This window comes from Lolium rigidum, chromosome 7 (assembly GCF_022539505.1).
Source record: "Lolium rigidum isolate FL_2022 chromosome 7, APGP_CSIRO_Lrig_0.1, whole genome shotgun sequence".
NCBI classification, from domain to species: Eukaryota; Viridiplantae; Streptophyta; class Magnoliopsida; order Poales; family Poaceae; genus Lolium; species Lolium rigidum.
The window spans coordinates 71,825,314-71,851,624 of NC_061514.1; the positions used below are offsets into that span (position 1 = coordinate 71,825,314).

The 26,311-nt window shown below is 52.8% G+C and overlaps 1 non-coding gene across 1 annotated transcript; it reads left to right on the forward strand.

Moving 5' to 3' along the window:
- Window positions 1-2,525: 2,525 nt before the first annotated feature.
- On the forward strand, window positions 2,526-2,629 carry LOC124679994. Its single transcript, XR_006995401.1, has one exon. It is a non-coding gene; the product is annotated as a small nucleolar RNA snoR103 (small nucleolar RNA).
- The last annotated feature ends 23,682 nt before the right edge of the window (window positions 2,630-26,311 follow it).

A 26,311-nucleotide genomic window follows, 5' to 3' on the forward strand; every position in this document is an offset into this window, starting at 1 on the left:
ACAAATGGTTTAAAAGTTATGACTTTTTGAAAAAAAATCACATGACATTAAATGCACGTATCTCTACTATATAAAAAGGAGGAACCGGTTTTGTTTCCTCCGGTCCAATGTTTCGTCCTACATATTTTTCATCTGACCATTTTGCCCTCCCACCACACCATCAAACAATGCATCAACGCGCCATAAATGTTGTCCACCATCACCGACCATAATTCATGGGATTACACTTTTTTGACGACCAATTAGGCAACAAGAATTACAGGAAATTCCATCAAAAAGGTATTTCTTTCCATCACCCTCCCACGCGGGATTTTCGTCCATAACTCACGCAGAATATTTATAGCACTACACTTTTTTTACGACCAATCAGGCAACAAGAATTACAGTAAATTCCATCAAAAAGGTTTTTCTTTCCATCACTCCCTCCCACGCGGGATTTTCGTCCATACTCACGCAAAATACTTATAGCACTACAACTTTTTGACGACCAATGAGGCAACACGAATTACAGGAAATTCCATCAGAAAGGGTTTTCTTTCCATTACTCCCTCCCACGCAGGATTTGATATTTATAGCACACGCAAAAGAAACTGGAAGAAAACCGCCCTCGCTAAAGCAAATCATACAGAATCAATGTTTCGTGAATCCCCAATCCCACGACCATGGTCCCCAGTCGTATGCCGCCTTCCTCCTGCCACTCCGTCGATCTACCCCGCCTACCCCAGCTTCATTGCCTAGCAACACCAGCACCAACCGGGCAATCGCTGGTGGCGCAGCTCAACCCCAAAGCCATCGCGGTCCAGGAGGGGGCCAAGGTGAACGCGGAGCGGTGCGCCATCTCGCTGTGCTCGACCAACGGCTCAACATCATGTCGCAGGCCTTGGAGAGGATGCATCACTTATCGCCGGAAGAAGATGACCCGGACCCGGTGGATTCCATGGTAGTGGGGAAGGGCGCGCTGCACACCACAACAAGAGAGTGGACATGCAACACTCCAGGGGCGTCTTCGGCGGTCCACAGGCTCGCCACGCCTCACGCAGGTATGGAGCACAACATGACTCAGGGCCGCGCGGGTTTTCATCCAGTTGGTTTGGGAGGCGTTGGCGGCGGCGGTGGATCTTGCCGGTGCGAAGATTTCTAGCGGGCGAACCGCTGCTAAACAAGATTGACCTCTCTCTCTGCACGGTGAGGTGTGGCGTGGCAGCTTCGGCCTTCGTGGGCTAATCTGGGTTTGCAATCAGACTTAGTTCCCTTGCACTAAATAAGTTTTCTTGTTGATGAGTGTTTTAGCTTCTTGCACTGAATCAAATTTCCAGGAAGGTGTTATGTACTAAATATAGTCTTCGTGTGGGTAGGTTTGGGTAGGTTTGTGAAATCCTGATGGAAGCAACGCAGCCATGGTAGCTATTCCACAATAACAGGGAATAGAATCAGGAGGAAAGAGGTGTACTTATTGGCTTATTGTGGAGAAGAAACATCACTACATCAGCTATGCAAAGAGAACGAGCTGACTTGGGGGTTACAGATATGAATGCTAGGTAAGAAGAAAAAGCAAATTGTTGTGTGGCGATAAGGTAGAAGCACCGGCATGATCTTCTCCATTTAATCAGGTGGAGCAACTTCTTACATGAACTTCAAATCACCGGGTAGAGTTACAGTTAAATCCATGGGATCTGCACTCCTGTAGAACTTGTTTTGCCTTTCAAACTGAACTTACATTTCACTTTTTTGGGCAGTGCAGGGCTCCACGCAATGTTGCACAATGTGCATGCCCACCTTGTAGTACGAAATTGCCAGTATGACGATTGTAAGTGTGATGGCAATGAGGAGAATCATAATTCAATGAAATTATATAACAGGTACCTTCTTTTGTATTGCTTAGCTAGACACTGAATTCCAGTTCTCTTTATCTCAAAAACATGCATGCATTGTTTGGGTGAAATCAAGACCGAGACACTTAAAATACCATACAAAACTATCCATCTTATTCATAAAATAGGAGAATAAGATTCTTTGCATTATTTCAGAGACTTCTATGGCATTTTTTGTCATGTTATTTCTCCTGAGTTGCCATGCTGGTTTGTTTATACCAGTAAAATGTACCAAGAGATGTTCAAGAAAATTCTAGGTTCAGGTGCTTGGTGACTTGGTCGCTGGTTTATGTACCTGGGAAGTTGTCATCTTCTTGAAGTAGAGATAAAAGTGCATATAATTCTAAGTTTGTTTGAATTGTCAAAGGGATGAGGTGTTACATGTCTGCAACGGTATATCTGTTTAGTGTTAAATAATATTAGGTAATGGTTACCATCAGTTTTAGAAATATATATTCTTTGATTGATCCCGATATCAGAAATGAATATGAGTGAGGAGTGTTAGATGGACTGAAGCATTAGCTGTTAACTGATTTAGCATTCGTACTGATGTACGACGTAATTTAGATTGTTAATTCATATTATAGATAATTTTATAGTAATCAAATTACTTCTAACATCATCTGATTGTAACGTATGTTTCTCTGCCAGCCACTCAGTACTGTTTTCTTGTAAATATGGACAAAGATTAATGTTGATGGAATTTAAGTGAGTATTCTGTGAGTTCGTACATGCTGATAAGTGACTATCAAACATGCATTCTTGAAGACTAGAACCAGTCAAAATATGTGTAAATCTGTTCATGAATGCTGGCACTATCTCTATAATGAATTTCATGGCATTATTTTTTTTGCTATGAAAAATGGTAAAATACTCCTTGCATGAATCGCTGTGTCGCAGAGTGGGGTAACGTGGTAATGGTGGCGGAGTGGGGTGCGGGTGCCGATTGCTGCTTGAATAAAATGGTAAACCATATTTTAGGTTTTGCTTCCGAATTGGCCAGATAAAATGAATCAATAATCACTAGAATATCCGTTTGATAAATTTCTACGCAATCTGTATAGCTGGCATGCAAAATCTATGCTTGTTATCTTTTCAAATGATATAGAGTTGAAATTGATCACATGTTTACTACTTGGTCGCTGACTTTCGGGGGAAGGTTGCGAAGATATGCATTGTTTATCTTGTTGAAATTGATCACAGGAATCTATATCTCTGATTTCTTTTGTTTTTTCATAAGTATTACGAACTATATGTGCATTGGGAAATGAAATTTGAGGACCCGTGGCAACGCACGGGCATTTTAACTAGTTGTGCTAAACGTTCTATTTTTAGGGGGTGCTTGGGTGGACAAAGGAGCATCCGAGTGCTCCCTAGCCGTGTCCGAGTAGAATAATGCCCACTTGACACGACCATGCTTTAACATTCTTCCTAATTTGGCCCTGAGATGACATTGTGTCATATCACTGGATCGACTTCGGTACTGCCCGCCTGCTGCCGTGTTCAATTACGTCAAAGGAATCCATCAGGATACTCAATGCTCAGAGATTTTGTGGTTTAGTATGATCGAGGCGGTGATATGGTAAAAAAAAATGCATCTATGCTCGCAATTGTTTTGGACGCAATCATGTTAATTGGTGCTGCATGATGGAACCATTACTCCGGTGCATATTTAACTTAACAGTGGAGAACATATTAAGGGTCAAGTTATTACTGCATGACCTGTTATCTGAAAGGGGAAAAAAAATGTAAAACCTCATAAGAAATATGGAAATTCCCAGCAGTTATCACTTCCAAAGAAACTAAGCATGTCACTCGGCATGTGCAGGTTGGGGGATTAGAATGCTTCAACCATGTGTATATATCATAATACTTCCATGTTCCCACCACCGAACCAGGGTAAGAGCATCTCCGATCGCGTTCCCAAACCGTCCCCAAAGCGATTTGGGGCGCGCGGACAAAAAAGCGTTCCAGCCGCGTCCCCCAAAGCCCTTTTTTGTCCGGCGTGGTCCGATACGGTGTCCGGCGCCCGAGCCCGTCCCCGTCCCACGGGGGACGCTCCGGGGACGCCGGACACAACGAAAAGCGAGGCGGGGAGTGGCGGGGCCGACGCGTCAGCGGCACAGTTAATTTTAACCTAACCGTCGCCTACCTCGCGACGGAAGTTATTCGCGCGCAGTGACACACGGCGGCATCTTTGCCTTAATGGCGACGGAGGGGCAGGCGAAGTTATCCACGCGTCGCCGGCGTTCGCACGCCACCGCCCGTTCCCGCGCGATCTTCCCGCCTCTTCTCGTCTGTTCCCGCGCTTTCTTCCCGACGCCGGCGTCTATAAAAGGTCTCCCGGCTCATCAATGGTAGCCACCACACCCCGCCGGCAACAAACACAGCCCTCGTCGCTCCACGGCCGTCTCCTCCATCACCGAGTGGCAATGGCGAACCGCCCGGCGATGGCCACTTCCCTCCACCGCCGTCTCCTCCATTGACGAGCCGGCAGCGGCGTGCGGCACTCGAGGAGGCACTCGAGGAGGAGGCCCGCCGGCGGCGTGAGGCGCAGCGAGGCGGCGGATCTTGCGGCGTTCTCCGCCCCGCCTCCGCGCACCGAGGAGGCCGCGGCGGCAGCAGCGTGGCGGAGCGAGCGGTGCGACACCGTTGCGGCGTTCGACGCCTCGACGGGACAAGAGGCGCGACGGCGCCGGTTCCGGGAGGACATGGAGCAGCGATGGGCTGACGAGCGCCGGCGCCGGCCGCGATGAGCGGCAGGCGCTGTTCCGTGAACGGCGTGACTCGATCGAGCGCCGGCGGCGTGAGTCGATCGAGCTCCGGCAGCAGGCGACGGCGGAGGAGCGTCGGCAGCGGGAGTCGGCGCTACGACGCTATGGGGGAGGCGGGCGGAGCGAGTAGCGGCGGCCGACGCGTTTGCGGCGGCGATGATGGAGGCGCCAACAGATGTGGAGGAGGAGGCGCCAATGGAGGAGGAGGCCGAGGCGGAGGAGACCGAGGTGGAGGACGACGACGACGACGGCGAGTTCGACTGGTCCGACGACGACGCCCCGCACCCGGACGAGACGGCCGATCAGCAACGCGCCCTCGTCGAGTCCTTCGAGTCGGAGAAGAAGCTCCAGGACGACGCCCGTGCCCGCGAAGAGGCGCAGATTCGTCGCGCCGTCGAGCTCTCCCTCCAGGCGGCACAGCAGGGGAGGGCGGAGGAGGACTATCGGCGGGAGCGGCACCGTCTGGCCACCGCCGAACGCAAGGAGAGGAGGCGCGCGCAGGAGGAGCTGCGGCGTAGGGGAGGCGACGACGGGGCGGGGCCGTCGAACGCGCCGCCGGGCGGTCAGTAGCCTAGGTTTAGATGAAATCTAGCCGTTTTTATTCAAACTTTGTAATATATAATCAAAATTGAATGAAAACCTTTATTTTCCTGCACAAATATTCATTTGGGGGCGGCGTTTGGGGACGCGGCTGGGGAGCGACGTCCCCCAAACGCGGCACGAGCAAAACACGTCCCCCAAACGCTCGATCCGGCGCGGTTTGGGGGACGCGACTGGAGATGCTCTAAGAGCATCCCCACTCGTTGGCGCTCCCCACGCCCAAATCCGGACGAAACTACCGCCGGATTGGACGAAATTAAGGCGTGGGGAGTACCGTATTTCCAGTCGTCCACCCGGAGTTCGGCGGATAGAGTTTAAATTCAAACAAATCGCCGTCCCGCGCTACAAGTACGGCCGGTTGATCGGCAAAAGGAGCAAAAGGATCAGCCACGGATCGGCGATCGGAGGGGAATTACACGGAGACAGGCTCGTCGGCAGTCCCGGCCGGCACGGCGGTGTCCGACGGACCGGTTTCCTCACACGCCGTGGCCGAAGCGGCTGCGGCGGGCGGCGATGAAGCGGCGGCGGTGGACGTCGAAGCAGCCGCGGCCGACGAGGTAGATGGTGAGGTAGACGAGGTAGGAGCCGGCGGAGACGACGTAGTGGCTCGGAGGATGTCGGCTGCGGTGGCCCCGGTACCAATTCCTCGTCTCCTTGTCCATCAGTTCCATGTCGCCGCCGCCCATGAGGAACGCCAAGTCTGTGTTCCTCTTCTTCGCCGCCACCGTCGTCTTCAGCAGGGCGATCCGGGCGCCTTGGTTGGCGAGCATCTCCCGCCACCTGCCATCGAACTTGTCGTTCCTCCCGTCGGCGTGCGATCTCAAGTCGGCCCAGCACTTGTCGATCGACGCCTGCATCCTGTCGGCGGGATTGTCCGTCCGTTTGAGCTCTTTCTGCTTCTTCTGGCCGAGCTCGGGCGCCCTTCCGCCGCGCAAGCCGCCGGAGCGTCGGGGTTGTACTCGCTCGGTCTTGCTTTTCGAGAGGGACGTGCGAACTTCCTTCCACTTCTCGCACTTCTCGAGGCGGGCGTAGACGTTGAGGAACTTGAACTGCAGGCCGGTGTCGTCCGTGTACATGTCCAAAGCTCGGCGCAGCTGGGGAAAAAAGAGCACGGCGATACGGGTCAGCTAACGACGATGTACCTCGGTGGTGCAGGGCCGGCGGAGCATACCCTTTGCTCCAAGTCGTGGCCGCTGATCGGCCGTTTGTCGATCTCCTCCTGTACGCCGTCTGCATGATCCCCCAATGGGTGGCCATTGCCTTGTCTCCCCGGTACACGTTCATGTTCGTCTTGTTGAAGTAGGGATCGACGAGCTTGCGTTCCTCGTACGCCTGCCTCACTCGAAACCAGTATGTGTCGAACGACCGATTGGCCCCGATTATGCCGTTCGTGGACACGGTCATCCAAGCTTCGGCGAGGCACTCCTCTTCCTTCGGCGTCCATTTGATACGCGGTTCGGCGGGCGGCGAGTCCTTCTTCCTCTTCTTCTTCCCCTTCGACGAGGTTGGCGGCGGCTTCAGTTGGCTCTTCTTCTTCCTCGCCTTCTTCTTCGACGGCTTGGCTTCCGTCGGCAACATCCTCCCGATGCTCGTTGCGTGCCGCCACAGCTGCCGTCGCCCTCGTCTCCTCTTGCGTGAAGAACCCCGGGCACGCAGCGGCGGCGGTCATGAAGAACCCCGGGCTCGCAGCGGCGGCGGCGGAGCCGGAGGTGATCATCTCGTGGATCTCCTCTTCGTTCGGCGCCGCCATCGCACCGAACGGGAGCGGCCCTCGTCGCAGGGCCGGCGAAGTGCCCTCGAACAGGCCGCCGCCGCCGACGTCAAGCTCGGGCGGCGACGGTGTGGACTTGGACGGTTGGACGTAGGCGCCCTCTTGGAACACGGTAGTCGGCGACGGCGAGTACAGCGAAGGCGAGAAGGAAGACGGGGAACTTGTTGTACCTTGCATCGGCCATTGGCCGGGGAACATGCCGCCGCTATAGGCCATGCTGATCAGCCTCGCTTGTTCGTCCTGGGCCGCCTCCGCCGACCTCTTGGCGGCGGCTCTTTTCACCCTCTCCGCCCTGGCGCTTGTTTCCACCTCGCGCCGTTTCTCGTCCGCCGCCCACGCGGCGTTCGACATGCCCGGCGGCTTCGTCTTCTTCGCCCGCATCTTCCTCGCCGGCGCCTTCGGCGGCATTGTGGTGGACGAGAAGACGAGGAGGAGAGTGGTGGTGGACGAGAAGACGCCGCCGGGAAGCTGGAGCTGGAAGACGAGGAGATTGGGGGATTTCGGCGGGAGAGAATGGGGATATGCAAGCAAATTGGAGGGAATGGGGATATGCAAGCAAATTGGAGGGAAAATCGACAGGATTTGGTTTTCCAGTCGCCGACTACGCGGGTCCACACGCCGTTTCGCGCCAAAATCTTTCGTCCGGAGTCCCCGAGCGCGCCCCGGAGGGCCGGGGGTGGCGTGGGATCGCCGGATGGATGAAGGGCCAAATCCGGACGAAAACGAGGAACCGGGGGCGCGACTGGGCCGAATTTCGCCGTCCGGATGGAAAAAACGTCGCTCGGGGGCCTCGTCGGGGGGACGAGTGGAGATGCTCTAATACGCTAAGCGGTTGGAAAAGATGGTACTGCTTGTAATGGGAATACTACATTGTTTAATTAATGGAAAATGATGACACGGCCAGACTAGATCGATTTTTCTGTTCTTTGACCATTTTGTCCTTGGACATGGCTTCCTTTTGTAGCACACCACGTTCCTTACGGTGTAGTGTATCCAGCCACAATACTAAAAATGAATCGACATGGTTATTCCGGTTACTCTCTTCTGTCTAATGATCAAGTTCAGGAAAGGGTAAGTTGTCAATCTGAAGACACCAAGTACTAGAAAAGTCGTGGACATGTGGTACACACATAAGCCTAGCATACTTGCCCCGAGAAAAAAAGGTACAGGCTCTGAACTCCGTATCTAGTGTGGGTTTCTCACTGCCAATTTTTGCAAGAAAGCAGAAGCTTTTCCTACCCTTATTTTTTTTTTGTAAGGGTGAACTAGATTGGATTCGAGAAGGACCAAAATTAAGACAAAAGAAAAGTAAAAAATCACCGAAAAATTCAATGATTTGGAAGAATAAACAAGTTATGATCAATTTATATTGTTAGATTAAAACACTTTTAGTTATACATCTGTTTGTTTGTGTCCTGTCCTATCTACTCCTACTTGTTGCATCCCCTTCATTCAATTCCCTGGACCGTATAGGCTGACCACTTCATTATTCATTCATCTGGTCTTGGTCGGTGAACATTTTCTTAGCTAGCTTACCAGTTTTTTAGTTAGCTCTAGTGTACTAGCCAGACTAATTCGTTCCCTCCACTTGACGCCGCCGGTGGCGATGGCGAACGGTCCGAACTTTTACGGCAGTAGCACTAGTACTGAACTGCGTGATGCCACCCACGTCCGACGTGCACACCGTCTAGCTTTGGCGACAGTGATACCCCGCACCCTAGTTGCTGCAAAAGCCCATCCTCTGATCTCACTTGTTGTCCTCCTTTTATACGCAGAGGTTGCGTCGACGCGGAGCCGACGATGGAACGCAACCGAATGCAGGCGAGGGGGACGCACCGGACGGACGCGGCGAGCACACGGGAGGTGCTCCCTGATTAATCTACGTACTGCCACCGCTACAGGAGGCCAAGGTGCTGGGCGCATGGCGCCGGCGATCAGGCGTCTCGCGCGCGGATTTCGGCGTGCCTCTTCATGAACCAGGCCCTGGTCTCGTCGTCGACGCTGCTCAAGTCGGCTAGCATGATCCTAGTGTCCTCCGCAAGGATCTTGGCCTTGGCGTCCATCCTCCTAGCCTCGGCGTCAAGCAATTTGGCCTCGGCGTCCGCCTTTTGGACCTCAATTACCTCTTTGGCGAGGTTGTGGTAGATGGCAGCTGCGGCCTCTTTTTCCAGACGCCTCTTCTCGTCCCTAGCAGCCAAGGCGGCACGATTGTCGGCCATCATCTTCTCCATGCTCATGGTGAACGCAAGGGCCTGCGCCTCCCGCTGTAGATCGGCCTTGGTAGCCTTGTGGCCTCGTGGACGAGGTGGAAGTGGTTGGACGGCCTTGATCGTCGTCCTCGCCGTCGAGGTTGATCGCTGTCCCATTCCTCACAGCTTCGTTGTAGGCCGCATAGCTTGTCATCCACTTGTTGGCGTTCTTGAGCACGTCCCAGCAATGGACCATATGGAAGCCCTTCTTATGCGTCGCCACTGAACTTCTCCAAGGCGCGGGATACCTGCATTCATAGCCGCCAATGATGTACATAGAATGATGCACATAGTGTTGAATGATGATGGTTCTATCGTGTTTACCACTGTCATGACGCCAGCGCCGCATACGGGGTTGTTAACAGCATGTTCGACCGCCGAGCAAAACTTGGCTGTCTCTTGCTTGATGTAGTTCCATCTTTTTCGAAGGGACTCTAACGTCCGAGGGCTTGTGATATTGTAGGGCGGGTGCCGCCTGGTCTCGTTGTACTCCTGCGAGACCTTGGCCCAATAGACCTTGCCCTTTTGCTGCGCGCCATTAATGCAATCATTGCTCGATGCAAGCCATGCTTTGCGCAAGCACTTGTCCTCCTCCTCGACGAAGCCTTGTGTCCCGTGGCTCTCCCCTTCTTCTTCCCGGGCTTTGTTGGCGCGTCATCGAAGTCGTCCACCGACACGGGTGTTGGCTGCGTCTGCTGGGTGGCGAACTGGCGTGCGGTTTCGATGTCCTCCGCGCGTTCATCTGCCGTTGGCTCCCAGTCATCCAGCGGGGACCCGGCCGGATCACCGCGAACGAAGCCGCCGCCGAAGATAATTTCCTGGATGTCAGCCTCACGGCGGTCCTTCCAATAGTCCTACGAATCACCGGACGTCAGACGCATGAAACACGGCGACGCACACATTGAGAGGGCTCACGTACCGGGTCGTCCATCGTCGGGGCAGCCGCCACCATTTCGTCGAACAGGATGCGGGTGATGCGTGTAGTTGACACGTCCGTTGGGAACCCCAAGAGGAAGGTGTGATGCGCACAGCGGCAAGTTTCCCTCAGTTAGAAACCAAGGTTTAATCGAACCAGTAGGAGTCAAGAAGCACGTTGAAGGTTGATGGCGGCGGGATGTAGTGCGGCGCAACACCGGAGATTCCGGCGCCAACGTGGAACCTGCACAACACAACCAAAGTACTTTGCCCCAACGAAACGATGAGGTTGTCAATCTCACCGGCTTGCTGTAACAAAGGATTAACCGTATTGTGTGGAAGATGATTGTTTGCGAGAGAAAACAGTAAAACAAGTATTGCAGCAGATTTGTATTTCGAGTATTAAAGAATGGACCGGGGTCCACAGTTCACTAGAGGTGTCTCTCCCATAAGATAAAAGCATGTTGGGTGAACAAATTACAGTCGGGCAATTGACAAATAGAGAGGGCATAACAATGCACATACATGACATGATAAGTATAGTGAGATTTAATTGGGCATTACGACAAAGTACATAGACCGCCATCCAACTGCATCTATGCCTAAAAAGTCCACCTTCGGGTTATCGTCCGAACCCCCTCCGGTATTAAGTTGCTAACAACGAGACAATTGCATTAAGTATGGTGCGTAATGTAATCAACAACTACATCCTCGGACATAGCGCCAATGTTTTATCCCTAGTGGCAACAGCACAACACAACCTTAGAACTTTACGTCACTTGTCAGGTGTCAATGCAGGCATGAACCCACTATCGAGCATAAATACTCCCTCTTGGAGTTAAAAGTAAAAACTTGGCCAGAGCCTCTACTAGTAATGGAGAGCATGCAAGATCATAAACAACACATATGTAATAACTTGATAATTAACATGACATGGTATTCTCTATCCATCGGATCCCGACAAACACAACATATAGAATTACAGATAGATGATCTTGATCATGTTAGGCAGCTCACAAGATCCAACAATGAAGCACAATGAGGAGAAGACAACCATCTAGCTACTGCTATGGACCCATAGTCCAGGGGTGAACTACTCACTCATCACTCCGGAGGCGACCATGGCGGTGTAGAGTCCTCCGGGAGATGAATCCCCTCTCCGGGCAGGGTGCCGGAGGAGATCTCCGAATCCCCCGAGATGGGATCCGGCGGCGGCGTCTCGATAAGGTTTTCCGTATCGTGGTTTTTTGCATCGGGGGTTTCGCGACGGAGGCTTTAAGTAGGCGGAAGGGCGAGTCGGGGCCCGACGAGGGGCCACACCATAGGGCGGCGCGGCCCCCTAGGCCGCGCCGCCTTGTGGTGTCGCCACCTCGTGGCCCCACTTCGTATGTTCTCCGGTCTTACGGAAGCTCCGTGGAAAAATAGGCCCACGGGTCTTCGTTTCGTCCAATTCCGAGAATATTTCGTTACTAGGATTTCGAAACCAAAAACAGCGAGAAAACGGAGACTGGCACTTCGGCATCTTGTTAATAGGTTAGTTCCGGAAAATGCACGAATATGACATAAAGTGTGCATAAAACATGTAGGTATCATCAATAATATGGCATAGAACATAAGAAATTATCGATACGTCGGAGACGTATCAAGCATCCCCAAGCTTAGTTACGCTCGTCCCGGCAGGTAAAACGATAACAAAGATAATTTCTGAAGTGATATGCCATCATAACCTTGATCATACTATTTGTAAACATATGTAGTGGATGCAGCGATCAAAACAATGGTAATGACATGAGTAAACAAGTGAATCATATAGCAAAGACTTTTCATGAATAGTACTTCAAGACAAGTATTAATAAGTCTTGCATAAGAGTTAACTCATAAAGCAATAAATCAAAGTAAAGGTATTGAAGCAACACAAAGGAAGATTAAGTTTCAGCGGTTGCTTTCAACTTGTAACATGTATATCTCATGGATAATAGTCAACATAGAGTAATATAACAAGTACAATATGCAAGTATGTAGGAATCAATGCACAGTTCACACAAGTGTTTGCTTCTTGAGGTGGAGAGAAATAGGTGAACTGACTCAACATAAAAGTAAAGAGAATGGTCCTTCAAAGATGAAAGCATCGATTGCTATATTTGTGCTAGAGCTTTTATTTTGAAAACATGAAACAATTTTGTCAACGGTAGTAATAAAGCATATGAGTTATGTACATTATATCTTACAAGTTGCAAGTCTCATGCATAGTATACTAATAGTGCCCGCACCTTGTCCTAATTAACTTGGACTACCGGATCTTTGCAATGCACATGTTTTGACCAAGTGTCACAATGGGGTACCTCCATGCCGCCTCGTACAAAGGTCTAAGGAGAAAGCTCGCATTTTGGATTTCTCGCTTTTGATTATTCTCAACTTAGACATCCATACCGGGACAACATGGACAACAGATAATGGACTCCTCTTTAATGCATAAGCATGTGGCAACAATTATTATTCTCATATGAGATTGAGGATATATGTCCAAACTGAAACTTCCACCATGAATCATGGCTTTAGTTAGCGGCCCAAAGTTCTTCTCTAACAATATGCATGCTCCAACCATGAAGGTGGTAGATCTCTCTTACTTCGGACAAGACGGACATGCATAGCAACTCACATGATATCCAACAAAGAATAGTTGATGGCGTCCCCGAAACATGGTTATCGCTCAACAAGCAACTTAATAAAAGATAAAGTGCATAAGTACATATTCAATACCACAATAGTTTTTAAGCTATTTGTCCCATGAGCTATATATTGCAAAGGTGAATGATGGAATTTTAAAGGTAGCACTCAAGCAATTTACTTTGGAATGGCGGATAAATACCATGTAGTAGGTAGGTATGGTGGACACAAATGGCATAGTAGTTGGCTCAAGTATTTTGGATGCATGAGAAGTATTCCCTCTCGATACAAGGTTTAGGCTAGCAAGGTTATTTGAAACAAACACAAGGATGAACGGTACAGCAAAACTCACATAAAAGACATATGGTAAACATTATAAGACTCCATACCGTCTTCCTTGTTGTTCAAAACTCAATACTAGATGTTATCTAGACTCTAGAGAAACCAAATATGCAAACCAAATTAGCAAGCTCTAAGTATTTCTTCATTAATGGGTGCAAAGTATATGATGCAAGAGCTTAAACATGAGCACAACAATTGCCAAGTATCAAATTATCCAAGACATTTTAGAGTTACTACATGTAGCATTTTCCAATCCGTGCAAGGTTGAACAGCTCGATGGCAACAGCCAACAGCCCTATTTGACCTGATCATGAAACGGAACGGAAGGACCGGTGCTCCCACATCATTTTTCTGAATAATCCAATCCGTGCAGAGTAGCGCGGCGCTCAAATTGGATGAGATTCTTTTGCCTGAGTTGGCTGACAGATTGTGACGCAGCATGGTGGCATGGAGAACATATCTAGTGATACCACACCTTATTTGATACCATGATACCACTCTTTAAAATTTAAATTGTAAATGTCAAAAAATTTGGAACTAAAATTTTGGGTGTTCACAAGATGTGTGTTTACATACATTGTAACTTTCATAACCAAATTTGAAATATCCTTAGAGAAACAAAAAAGAGAAATCTAGCATGAATAGTGTCACATAAAGACAAAAACTCAAAATGCCACTATTCAGACAACATTTGTCTTTTTTGTTTCTCTTTGTGTATTTTAAATTTGGATCTGAAAATTTTAGACAATGTAAACACACATCTTGTGAACAGCCACAAATTTATTGTAATTTTTTTTCACTTACAAATTTAAATTTTGTGAAGTGGTATCATAGTATCATGTAAGGTGTGGTATCACTAGATATTTTCCCTGGTGGCATGTTCCTCTGATGCGCATCGCTTCGGTGATTCCCAGGGGCCATGCCACGAGGGATGCGGCCATGATGTGGGCATTGCACAACTCAGCTCCTGCCCATTATTATTGAGTAACCTTCAAATCCAAGCAAATCCTTTGACCAGATACTACCGGTGCAGCACCTCACCGGAGAATCTGCTTAGCTGCACCTATATACGGTACTGAATGAAGATGCATGATATACTACACTCGTAATAAGAGCTGTTTTTTTTTTTTTTTTTGCAAAATCAGTGCATGCCGTAATTGCCATTTCAAGATTTGAGTTTGCTAACAGAGCTCACCGTGTAAGAATATGTATCCGAGTTTGGCTAGACTAGGAATCTACAATAGTATCTTGTACTACTTTAAGGATGTCTTCGGTTCTAGAACCAGATGGATTGGAACGAAACCATAATTTCGCATCTAGAGCCAATTTTTATGTTCGGTTGTGAAATGGAACGGAACCAAGTGATTCATTTATTGTTATGTCATGTCACAAAATATCTTGCAGTGTGTGATGTTACTAGCTAAATTACTCCCACTATGAGCAGTCTGATGCACTTCACCATGGACGGGGCTTGCCTGCTCCCACCCTTTGTTCCCATCCGTGCTCCCTGAAGCATCGGACGGCTTCCGCCTGTTCTCCTCTCCTGCTCTGTATTTCTTTACCAAAAACATTTGCCCAATACGAGGGACCGCTGTATAACTCATCTCTGAATACTCACACGGCATTAAAACAGAGGAAAAATGGCAGGTGAAGAAACGGCGAGGAACTAATCAGAACCATGCGATGTGCAGGGAGCACGGATGGGAGCAAAGGGTGGGAACAGGCAAGCCCCGTCCCTTCACCATTCCTACAGGCGCCGCAGAATCTACTCTATATACCGTACTGAATGACGGTGAGATACGCTCACAATAAGAGCTGCTTTTACAAATCAGTGCATTGCATTTCTTGCTGAAATGGTGAGATATAGTGCTAGTACCGGTCAACCGGTGGTTAGCGACTGCCGTGCACTAGTACATGGGAAGCTACCACTTCAGGCGCAGGCCGATTTTCTAGCGCACGGAGGTAGCGTGTCGGCGTGTCGCTAACTCGCTGGCTTATACGCAAGGGAATGACGTTTACCTGCTTTAGTTTCTGTGGTTGGAAAAGTTAGCATTAGGCCATGCCATCTTGGCCGGGAGTGCCCAGATGTCACAATAAGTGAGGCCCAAACTATGCTTTTGATTTTGTTTAACACTAATGCTTGACGCAAATCTGCATAAAACATAGGCTAAAATATCTCTAGATTCTCCGAAAAACATTTCGGGCGAGAAGGTAATACTCATACTAACAAATCATTACTCGTACTAACTGATATTAGCGTATAATCGAAAATGTAACGTCTATTCGGTATCTTTATTTGATTCGTAGGTGAAATTAGGCATGATATTTTATTCGTCTAATGATGGAACCAGCCAGTAAACCTCCCACTGACTTGTCGCGTCACAGTATACCGCTCCCTTAGAGCATCTCCACTCGTCCCCCCCGACGAGGCCCCCGAGCGACGTTTTTTCCATCCGGACGGCGAAATTCGGCCCAGTCGCGCCCCCGGTTCCTCGTTTTCGTCCGGATTTGGCCCTTAATCCATCCGGCGAGCCCACGCCAACCCCGGCCCCCGGGCGCGCTCGGGACTCCGGACGAAACGAAAGCCGCGAAACGGCGTGTGGACCCGCGTAGTCGGCGACCGGAAAACCAAATCCCGTGATTTTCCCTCCAATTTGCTTGCATTTCCCCATTCCCTCCAATTTGCTTGCATATCCCCATTCTCTCCCGCCGAAATCCCCCAATCTCCTCGTCTTCCAGCTCCAGTTCCTGGCGGCGTCTTCTCGTCCGCCACCGCTCTCCTCCTCGTCTTCTCGTCCACCACAATGCCGCCGAAGGCGCCGGCGAGGAAGATGCGGAAGAAGAAGACGAAGCCGCCGGGCATGTCGAACGCCGAGTGGGCGGCGGACGAGAAACGGCGCGACGTGGAAACAAGCGCCGTGGCGGAGAGGGTGAAAAGAGCCACCGCCAAGAGGTCGGCGGAGGCGGCCCAAGACGAACACTTGAGGTTAATCAGCATGGCCTACAGCCGGCGGCGGCGTGTTCCCGGCCAATGGCCGACGCAAGGTACAACAAGTTCCCCGTCTTCCTTCTCGCCTCGTCTGTACTCGCCGTCGCCGACCGCCGTGTTCCAAGAGGGCGCCTACGTCCAACCGTCCAAGCCCACACCGTCGCCGCCCGAGCTTGACGTCGGCGTCGGCGGCGGCCTGTTCGAGGGCACCTCGCCGGCCCTGCGACGAGGGCCGCTCGCGTTCGGTGCGATGGCGGCGCCGAACGAAGAGGAGATCCACGAGATGATCACCTCCGGCTCCGCCGCCGCCGCTGCGAGCCCGGGGTTCTTCATGACCGCCGCCGCTGCGTGCCCGGGTTCTTCACGCAAGAGGAGACGAGGGCGACGACAGCTGTGGCGGCGCGCAAGGAGCATCGGGAGGATGTTGCCGACGGAAGCCAAGCCGTCGAAGAAGAAGGCGAGGAAGAAGAAGAGCCAACTGAAGCCGGCGCCAACCTGTCGAAGGGGAAGAAGAAGAGGAAAAGGACTCGCCACCTGCCGAACCGCGTATCAAATGGACGCCGAAGGAAGAGGAGTGCCTCGCCGAAGCTTGGATGACCGTGTCCACGAACGGCATAATCGGGGCCAATCAGTCGTTCGACACATACTGGTTTCGAGTGAGGCAGGCGTACGAGGAACGCAAGCTCGTCGATCCCTACTTCAACAAGACGAACATGAACGTGTACCGGGGAGACAAGGCAATGGTCACCCATTGGGGGATCATGCAGACGGCGTGCAGCAAATGGCACGGCGTACAGGAGGAGATCGACAAACGGCCGATCAGCGGCCACGACATGGAACAAAGGGTATGATCCGCCGGCCCTACACCACCGAGGTACATCGTCGTTAGCTGACCCGTATCGCCGTGCTCTTTTTCCCCAGCTGCGCCGAGCTTTGGACATGTACACGGACGACACCGGCCTGCGGTTCAAGTTCCTCAACGTCTACGCCCGCCTCGAGAAGTGCGAGAAGTGGAAGGAAGTTCGCACGTCCCTCTCGAAAAGCAAGACCGAGCAGTACAACCCCGACGCTCCGCCGGCTTGCGCGGCGGAAGGGCGCCCGAGCTCGGCCGGAAGAAGCGAAAGAGCTCAAACGGACGGACAATCCCGCCGACAGGATGCAGGCGTCGATCGACAAGTGCTGGGCCGACTTGAGATCGCACGCCGACGGGAGGAACGACAAGTTCGACGGCAGGTGGCGGGAGATGCTCGCCAACCAAGGCGCCCGGATCGCCCCTGCCGAAGACGACGGTGGCGGCGAAGAAGAGGAACACAGACTTGGCGTTCCTCATGGGCGGCGGCGACATGGAAATGATGGACGAGGAGACGAGGAATTGGTACCAGGGCCACCGCAACGACATCCTCCGAGCCACTACGTCGTCTCCGCCGGCTCCTACCTCACCATCTACCTCGTCGACTGCGGCTGCTTCGACGTCCACTGCCGCCGCTGCTTCATCGTCGCCCGCCGCAGCCGCTTCGGCGTGTGAGGAAACTGGTCCGTCGGACACCGCCGTGCCGGCCGGGACCGCCGACGAGCCTCGTCTCCGTGTAATTTCCCTCCGATCGCCGATCCGTGGCTGATCCTTTTGCTCCTTTTGCCGATCAACTGCCCGTACTTGTAGCGCGGGACGGCGATTTGTTTGAATTTAAACTCTATCCGCCGAACTCCGGGTGGACGACTGGAAATATGGTACTCCCCACGACTTAATTTCGTCCAATCCGGCGGTAGTTTCGTCCGGATTTGGGCGTGGGGAGCGCCAACGAGTGGGGATGCTCTTAGCCTCTATTAAGTGGGGTGCGGTTTTCGAGATCTAAATTTGATCTATAATTTTGTCAAGGAATGACATGAAATTTGTGTTCCAAAATGTTTCTAATGCTACAATTTTTTTAAAAATTAACAGTTGCATAACTAATTAAATTAGTGATCAAGGTTAAGACACGGCCGCTTTATTTACAGGGAGAAAAAGGCATGCTGTTAGCACAAATGAAGACATGGAGTGGTTTTCGTTGACAAAAGAAAGACATGGAGTGAGAACGCCATTGTCGCTCACCTTCCCACAAAAGAGAACACAATTCAAGCGCAAGCGAAGAAGGCCCTATGCTCCGATGCCGTTGCTGTGGGTACGAGACGGGGCGACGACAAGGAGGAAAAGAAGTCACACACGTAGGGGTCCTCCTGATCCCGCCCAGAACACTATGCCCAAAATTAGGTATTTAAAAAAAAACAAGATAAATCATGCACATACATATAGACTTGATACATACTCACTACTCAGGGGAAAATATGTATGTACGTGAACTCCAAGAAACACATAACTTGCACAGTGAATCTTTTAACATAGATCGGGGAAATTCAATTCGGCTCCCGGGTTCATAAGCTCCCTCTATCAAAAAATTATATTTCGAAATGTCAAAAATTTTGACAAAATTTTTTACATGTACATCTCCACAATATACGTACGTTCGTCAAGTTTCGCGAGGAACCAATATGTTTTGTGGTATGTGTAAAAACGAGAAAATTTATCTCCTAAAAAGCCTTATTTTCAGCATTGAATTTTGTCTTTTTTACACACGTCACACGACAAGTCGGATTTTTATGAAACGATTTTGTGAGCGTGTAGCACATGAAGATGTACGTTCGGATTTTTCATTTCAATTTTTTGAAATTTCAAAATGTATGTAACATGCATTTCAAAATAAAGGGAGCATATCCCATTTGTCTTTCTTACATACTTTTGAATATCAATTTATAGCTTATCATGCATGTACATGAGGGAAATGCTAGTTCTCAGCTAGCTGAAAATTAATTTCGTGCTCAGTTAAATTTTACATCATTTGATTTGTATCATGATTCATGCTAATCATGAGTTACGATATGAATTGCAACTAGGATTTGATGATATCATCTGATTGATAACGCTTAGAAATAGTTACTCCCTATGCATGCATACAATCTACATGCAAATGTTTATTTCATATTTTCCGATTTTATTTAGTATTTGTTTTGATTTTACTGTTCACAACAGATGAGAAGAAAACCCGCCTTATGTTTTTCCTCGTGATCTCGAGTGGGTGGATCGCGTTGGCATCACCGCATTAGCGGAAAAGGGCAAATAGACCCAAAAACTGCTCAGTTTATTGAAGGAAAACCGAACAAAAACCCTTACACCAACAAGAGCACTACTAGACATAAAGAGCGCCAAAAAAGCCAATAGAGAAGCACACCACTGGAGGAAGCGTCGTCACCGAACATCGACCATCGTGCTTACGGTGAGGCGACTTCGACTTCATCGCAATAGCACCAGGGTCGCTCCAATCAAGTCGCATCGAACATCTGCCACGAGCTTGTTCGCCGGCTTCAACAATACCGGAGAGAGAAGACACAACCGAAGGGAGGCGGCATGTGCCGCTCCGGTCTTGAGAGGGCGGGGAACATGACTCGTTTGACGCCATCTGCATGTCAAGAATGCTCCTTCTTCCACTACCACGGGGCACCACAAACTCCAAGAACATCCGCCATTGACAGTGCCCAGCCAACCGCTTGACCTCAGCCCAGATGCTCCTATCAAGGGACCATGCCTTCAAAACGATGCTTCCATCGAAGTAACGACATCAAGGATGCCGCCATCGCCAAACCAACATGCGGATTTAAGTTTTCACCCAAAGGCAAGATCCAAGGGGTAGAAGAAGTGTTTGATCTCCTCGGTAACGCCTTCAACAAGGGGAGCGACACCGTACGGGTGATGTTATCACCGGCACCGACGGAAGTCGAGCAGGATTTTCATCCGGAGAACCGAACACCTCGCCAGAACCTGAGTTCCAGGCACACCTCAGTCACACCCGACCGCTCCACAAAACCCTCGCCCGAGCATCATCAAAGAAGTCTTCATGGCCAGCACTCACCGCCGGCCGCCGGCCGCCAGGAGCCTGTGCGCATCACACCCGCCTCCAGCCACCAACCAGGCAGCCTCCAAACTGCCCCAGCCGCCAGGGCTCTGGATCTGGAGCAAAAGCCGCTTGGCCATATGCTCGGCAGGAGCCTGTCCGCCGCCCTGGCCAGCAAAAGAACAGCGTCGTCCCACCATGCCTGAACAGCAGCCGGAGCAGGGCCCCGCGCCACCACGCAAAGGCCACGGCCTGCGTGGCCCGGATGTAGGCCCCCGCAGCCACGCGCAAGTAGAACGCCAGCGCGTTGCGCCTGCCGACCCCGTCGCCCTGCCTGGAGCCTCTGCATCCTAGCCCACCACCACACCGACGCCCACCTGAGTGGGGCCGTCCTCAACCGCTCCCACGCTCGCTTGGGCGAAGCCAGCCTCACCAGCACCGCCGCCCGCTTGGGAAGTCAACGCATCCCTCCGCGTCCACCGCAAGCTCCCCCCAAGCCGCCCTCGGAGGCCAGGGCCTTCGCCACCGCGGTGAGGCCAGCGGCAGCAGCGGAGGATGAGATCCCTAGGAGGAGGACCTGGCCGGAAAAGCTCGAGTTCCCCCATGTCGCCCAAGCAGAGCGGCGAGGGGGGCCGATCGATCTTGGCTATGGTCACCTTCCAAGAACTTGCCTTTAGGGCAGGATCAAAATATTTGTGGCATTTGGTTCGAAAACTGGTAGAGTAGTAGTTTTTGGTTGTGTGTAGGTTGCAGCGACCAGCAGCACCACGGTCCGGACTCCGGAGCACCCGCTAGCGTAGCCATCGCAACCGAACTTTTTTCCACGGGCCCGCCAGGGAGGATCGAGAGTAGAATAATGCCCACTTGACACGACCATGCTTTAACATTCTTCCTAATTTGGCCCTGAGATGACATTGTGTCATATCACTGGATCGAGTTAGGTACTGCCCGCCTGTTGCCGTGTTCAATTACGTCAAAGGAATCCATCAGCATACTCAATGCTCAGAGATTTTGTGGTTTAGTATGATCGAGGCGGTGATATGGTAAAAAAAAATGCATCTATGCTCGCAATTGTTTTGGACGCAATCATGTTAATTGGTGCTGCATGATGGAACCATTACTCCGGTGCATATTTAACTTAACAGTGGAGAACATATTAAGGGTCAAGTTATTACTGCATGACCTGTTATCTGAAAGGGGAAAAAAAATGTAAAACCTCATAAGAAATATGGAAATTCCCAGCAGTTATCACTTCCAAAGAAACTAAGCATGTCACTCGGCATGTGCAGGTTGGGGGATTAGAATGCTTCAACCATGTGTATATATCATAATACTTCCATGTTCCCACCACCGAACCAGGGTAAGAGCATCTCCAGTCGCGTTCCCCAAACCGTCCCCCAAAGCGATTTGGGGCGCGCCGGACAAAAAAAGCGTTCCAGCCGCGTCCCCCAAAGCCCTTTTTTGTCCGGCGCGGCCCGATACGGTGTCCGGCGCCCCGAGCCCGTCCCCGTCCCACCGGGGACGCTCCGGGGACGCCGGACACAACGAAAGCGAGGCGGGGAGTGGCGGGGCCGACGCGTCGGCCGGCACGGTTAATTTTAACCTAACCGTCGCCTACCTCGCGACGGAAGTTGTTCGCGCGCGGTGACACACGGCGGCATCTTTGCCTTAATGGCGACGGAGGGGCAGGCGAGACGTCTCGTCGGTGCTGCGCGGCCTCCACGCGTCGCCGGCGTTCGCACGCCACCGCCCGTTCCCGCGCGATCTTCCCGCCTCTTCTCGTCCGTTCCCGCGCTTTCTTCCCGACGCCGGCGTCTATAAAAGGTCTCCCGGCTCATCAATGGTAGCCACCACACCCCGCCGGCAACAAACACAGCCCTCGTCGCTCCACGGCCGTCTCCTCCATCACCGGTGGCAATGGCGAACCGCCCGGCGATGGCCACTTCCCTCCACCGCCGTCTCCTCCATTGACGAGCCGGCAGCGGCGTGCGGCACTCGAGGAGGCACTCGAGGAGGAGGCCCGCCGGCGGCGTGAGGCGCAGCGGCGGCGGATCTTGCGGCGTTCTCCGCCCTCGCCTCCCGCGGCTAAGGAGGCCGCGGCGGCAGCGGCGTGGCGGAGCAGCGGTGCGACACCGTTGCGGCGTTCGACGCCTCGACGGGACAAGAGGCGCGGCGGCGCCGGTTCCGGGAGGACATGGAGCAGCGATGGGCTGACGAGCGCCGGCGCCGGCGCGATGAGCGGCGGCGCTGTTCCGTGAACGGCGTGACTCGATCGAGCGCCGGCGGCGTGAGTCGATCGAGCTCCGGCAGCAGGGCGACGGCGGAGGAGCGTCGGCAGCGGAGTCGGCGCTACGACGCTATGGGGGAGGCGGGCGGAGCGGTTAGCGGCGGCCGACGCGTTTGCGGCGGCGATGATGGAGGCGCCAACGGATGTGGAGGAGGAGGCGCCAATGGAGGAGGAGGCCGAGGCGGAGGAGACCGAGGTGGAGGACGACGACGACGACGACGAGTTCGGCCGGTCCGACGACGACGCCCCGCACCCGGACGAGACGGCCGATCAGCAACGCGCCCTCGTCGAGTCCTTCGAGTCGGAGAAGAAGCTCCAGGACGATGCCCGTGCCCGCGAAGAGGCGCGGATTCGTCGCGCCGTCGAGCTCTCCCTCCGGGCGGCACGGCAGGGGAGGGCGGAGGAGGACTATCGGCGGGAGCGGCACCGTCCGGCCACCGCCGAACGCAAGGAGAGGAGGCGCGCGCAGGAGGAGCTGCGGGCGTAGGGGAGGCGACGACGGGGCGGGGCCGTCGAACGCGCCGCCGGGCGGTCAGTAGCCTAGGTTTAGATGAAATCTAGCCGTTTTTATTCAAACTTTGTAATATATAATCAAAATTGAATGAAAACCTTTATTTTCCTGCACAAATATTCATTTGGGGGTGGCGTTTGGGGGACGCGGCTGGGGAGCGACGTCCCCCAAACGCGGCACGAGCAAAACACGTCCCCCAAACGCTCGATCCGGCGCGGTTTGGGGGACGCGACTGGAGATGCTCTAAGAGCATCCCCACTCGTTGGCGCTCCCCACGCCCAAATCCGGACGAAACTACCGCCGGATTGGACGAAATTAAGGCGTGGGGAGTACCGTATTTCCAGTCGTCCACCCGGAGTTCGGCGGATAGAGTTTAAATTCAAACAAATCGCCGTCCCGCGCTACAAGTACGGCCGGTTGATCGGCAAAAGGAGCAAAAGGATCAGCCACGGATCGGCGATCGGAGGGGAATTACACGGAGACGAGGCTCGTCGGCAGTCCCGGCCGGCACGGCGGTGTCCGACGGACCGGTTCCTCACACGCCGTGGCCGAAGCGGCTGCGGCGGGCGGCGATGAAGCAGCGGCGGTGGACGTCGAAGCAGCCGCGGTCGACGAGGTAGATGGTGAGGTAGACGAGGTAGGAGCCGGCGGAGACGACGTAGTGGCTCGGAGGATGTCGGCTGCGGTGGCCACGGTACCAATTCCTCGTCTCCTTGTCCATCGGTTCCATGTCGCCGCCGCCCATGAGGAACGCCAAGTCCGTGTTCCTCTTCTTCGCCGCCACCGTCGTCTTCGGCGGGGCGATCCGGGCGCCTTGGTTGGCGAGCATCTCCCGCCACCTGCCATCGAACTTGTCGTTCCTCCCGTCGGCGTGCGATCTCAAGTCGGCCCAGCACTTGTCGATCGACGCACGCATCCTGTCGGCGGGATTGTCCGTCCGTTTGAGCTCTTTACGCTTCTTCCGGCCGAGCTCGGGCGCCCTTCCGCCGCGCAAGCCGCCGGAGCGTCGGGGTTGTACTCGCTCGGTCTTGCTTTTCGAGAGGGACGTGCGAACTTCCTTCCACTTCTCGCACTTCTCGAGGCGGGCGTAGACGTTGAGGAACTTGAACTGCAGGCCGGTGTCGTCCGTGTACATGTCCAAAGCTCGGCGCAGCTGGGGAAAAAGAGCACGGCGATACGGGTCAGCTAACGACGATGTACCTCGGTGGTGCGGGGCCGGCGGAGCATACCCTTTGCTCCAAGTCGTGGCCGGCTGATCGGCCGTTTGTCGATCTCCTCACGTACGCCGTGCCATTTGCTGCACGCCGTCCGCATGATCCCCCAATGGGTGGCCATTGCCTTGTCTCCCCGGTACACGTTCATGTTCGTCTTGTTGAAGTAGGGATCGACGAGCTTGCGTTCCTCGTACGCTCTGCCTCACTCGAAACCGGTATGTGTCGAACGACCGATTGGCCCCGATTATGCCGTTCGTGGACACGGTCATCCAAGCTTCGGCGAGGCACTCCTCTTCCTTCGGCGTCCATTTGATACGCGGTTCGGCGGGCGGCGAGTCCTTCTTCCTCTTCTTCTTCCCTTCGACGAGGTTGGCGGCGGCTTCGGTTGGCTCTTCTTCTTCCTCGCCTTCTTCTTCGACGGCTTGGCTTCCGTCGGCAACATCCTCCCGATGCTCGTTGCGTGCCGCCACAGCTGCCGTCGCCCTCGTCTCCTCTTGCGTGAAGAACCCCGGGCACGCGGCGGCGGCGGTCATGAAGAACCCCGGGCTCGCGGCGGCGGCGGCGGAGCCGAGGTGATCATCTCGTGGATCTCCTCTTCGTTCGGCGCCGCCATCGCACCGAACGGGAGCGGCCCTCGTCGCAGGGCCGGCGAAGTGCCCTCGAACAGGCCGCCGCCGCCGACGTCAAGCTCGGGCGGCGACGGTGTGGACTTGGACGGTTGGACGTAGGCGCCCTCTTGGAACACGGCAGTCGGCGACGGCGAGTACAGCGAAGGCGAGAAGGAAGATGGGGAACTTGTTGTACCTTGCATCGGCCATTGGCCGGGGAACATGCCGCCGCTATAGGCCATGCTGATCAGCCTCGCTTGTTCGTCCTGGGCCGCCTCCGCCGACCTCTTGGCGGCGGCTCTTTTCACCCTCTCCGCCCTGGCGCTTGTTTCCACCTCGCGCCGTTTCTCGTCCGCCGCCCACGCGGCGTTCGACATGCCCGGCGGCTTCGTCTTCTTCGCCCGCATCTTCCTCGCCGGCGCCTTCGGCGGCATTGTGGTGGACGAGAAGACGAGGAGGAGAGTGGTGGTGGACGAGAAGACGCCGCCAGGAACTGGAGCTGGAAGACGAGGAGATTGGGGGATTTCGGCGGAAGAGAATGGGGATATGCAAGCAAATTGGAGGGAATGGGGATATGCAAGCAAATTGGAGGGAAAATCGACAGGATTTGGTTTTCCAGTCGCCGACTACGCGGGTCCACACGCCGTTTCGCGCCAAAATCTTTCGTCCGGAGTCCCCGAGCGCGCCCCGGGGGCCGGGGGTGGCGTGGGATCGCCGGATGGATGAAGGGCCAAATCCGGACGAAAACGAGGAACCGGGGCGCGGCCCGGGCCGACTTCGCCGTCCGGATGGAAAAAACGTCGCTCGGGGGCCTCGTCGGGGGGACGAGTGGAGATGCTCTAATACGCTAAGCGGTTGGAAAAGATGGTACTGCTTGTAATGGGAATACTACATTGTTTAATTAATGGAAAATGATGACACGGCCAGACTAGATCGATTTTTCTGTTCTTTGACCATTTTGTCCTTGGACATGGCTTCCTTTTGTAGCACACCACGTTCCTTACGGTGTAGTGTATCCAGCCACAATACTAAAAATGAATCGACATGGTTATTCCGGTTACTCTCTTCTGTCTAATGATCAAGTTCAGGAAAGGGTAAGTTGTCAATCTGAAGACACCAAGTACTAGAAAAGTCGTGGACATGTGGTACACACATAAGCCTAGCATACTTGCCCCGAGAAAAAAGGTACAGGCTCTGAACTCCGTATCTAGTGTGGGTTTCTCACTGCCAATTTTTGCAAGAAAGCAGAAGCTTTTCCTACCCTTATTTTTTTTTTGTAAGGGTGAACTAGATTGGATTCGAGAAGGACCAAAATTAAGACAAAAGAAAAGTAAAAAATCACCGAAAAATTCAATGATTTGGAAGAATAAACAAGTTATGATCAATTTATATTGTTAGATTAAAACACTTTTAGTTATACATCTGTTTGTTTGTGTCCTGTCCTATCTACTCCTACTTGTTGCATCCCCTTCATTCAATTCCCTGGACCGTATAGGCTGACCACTTCATTATTCATTCATCTGGTCTTGGTCGGTGAACATTTTCTTAGCTAGCTTACCAGTTTTTTTAGTTAGCTCTAGTGTACTAGCC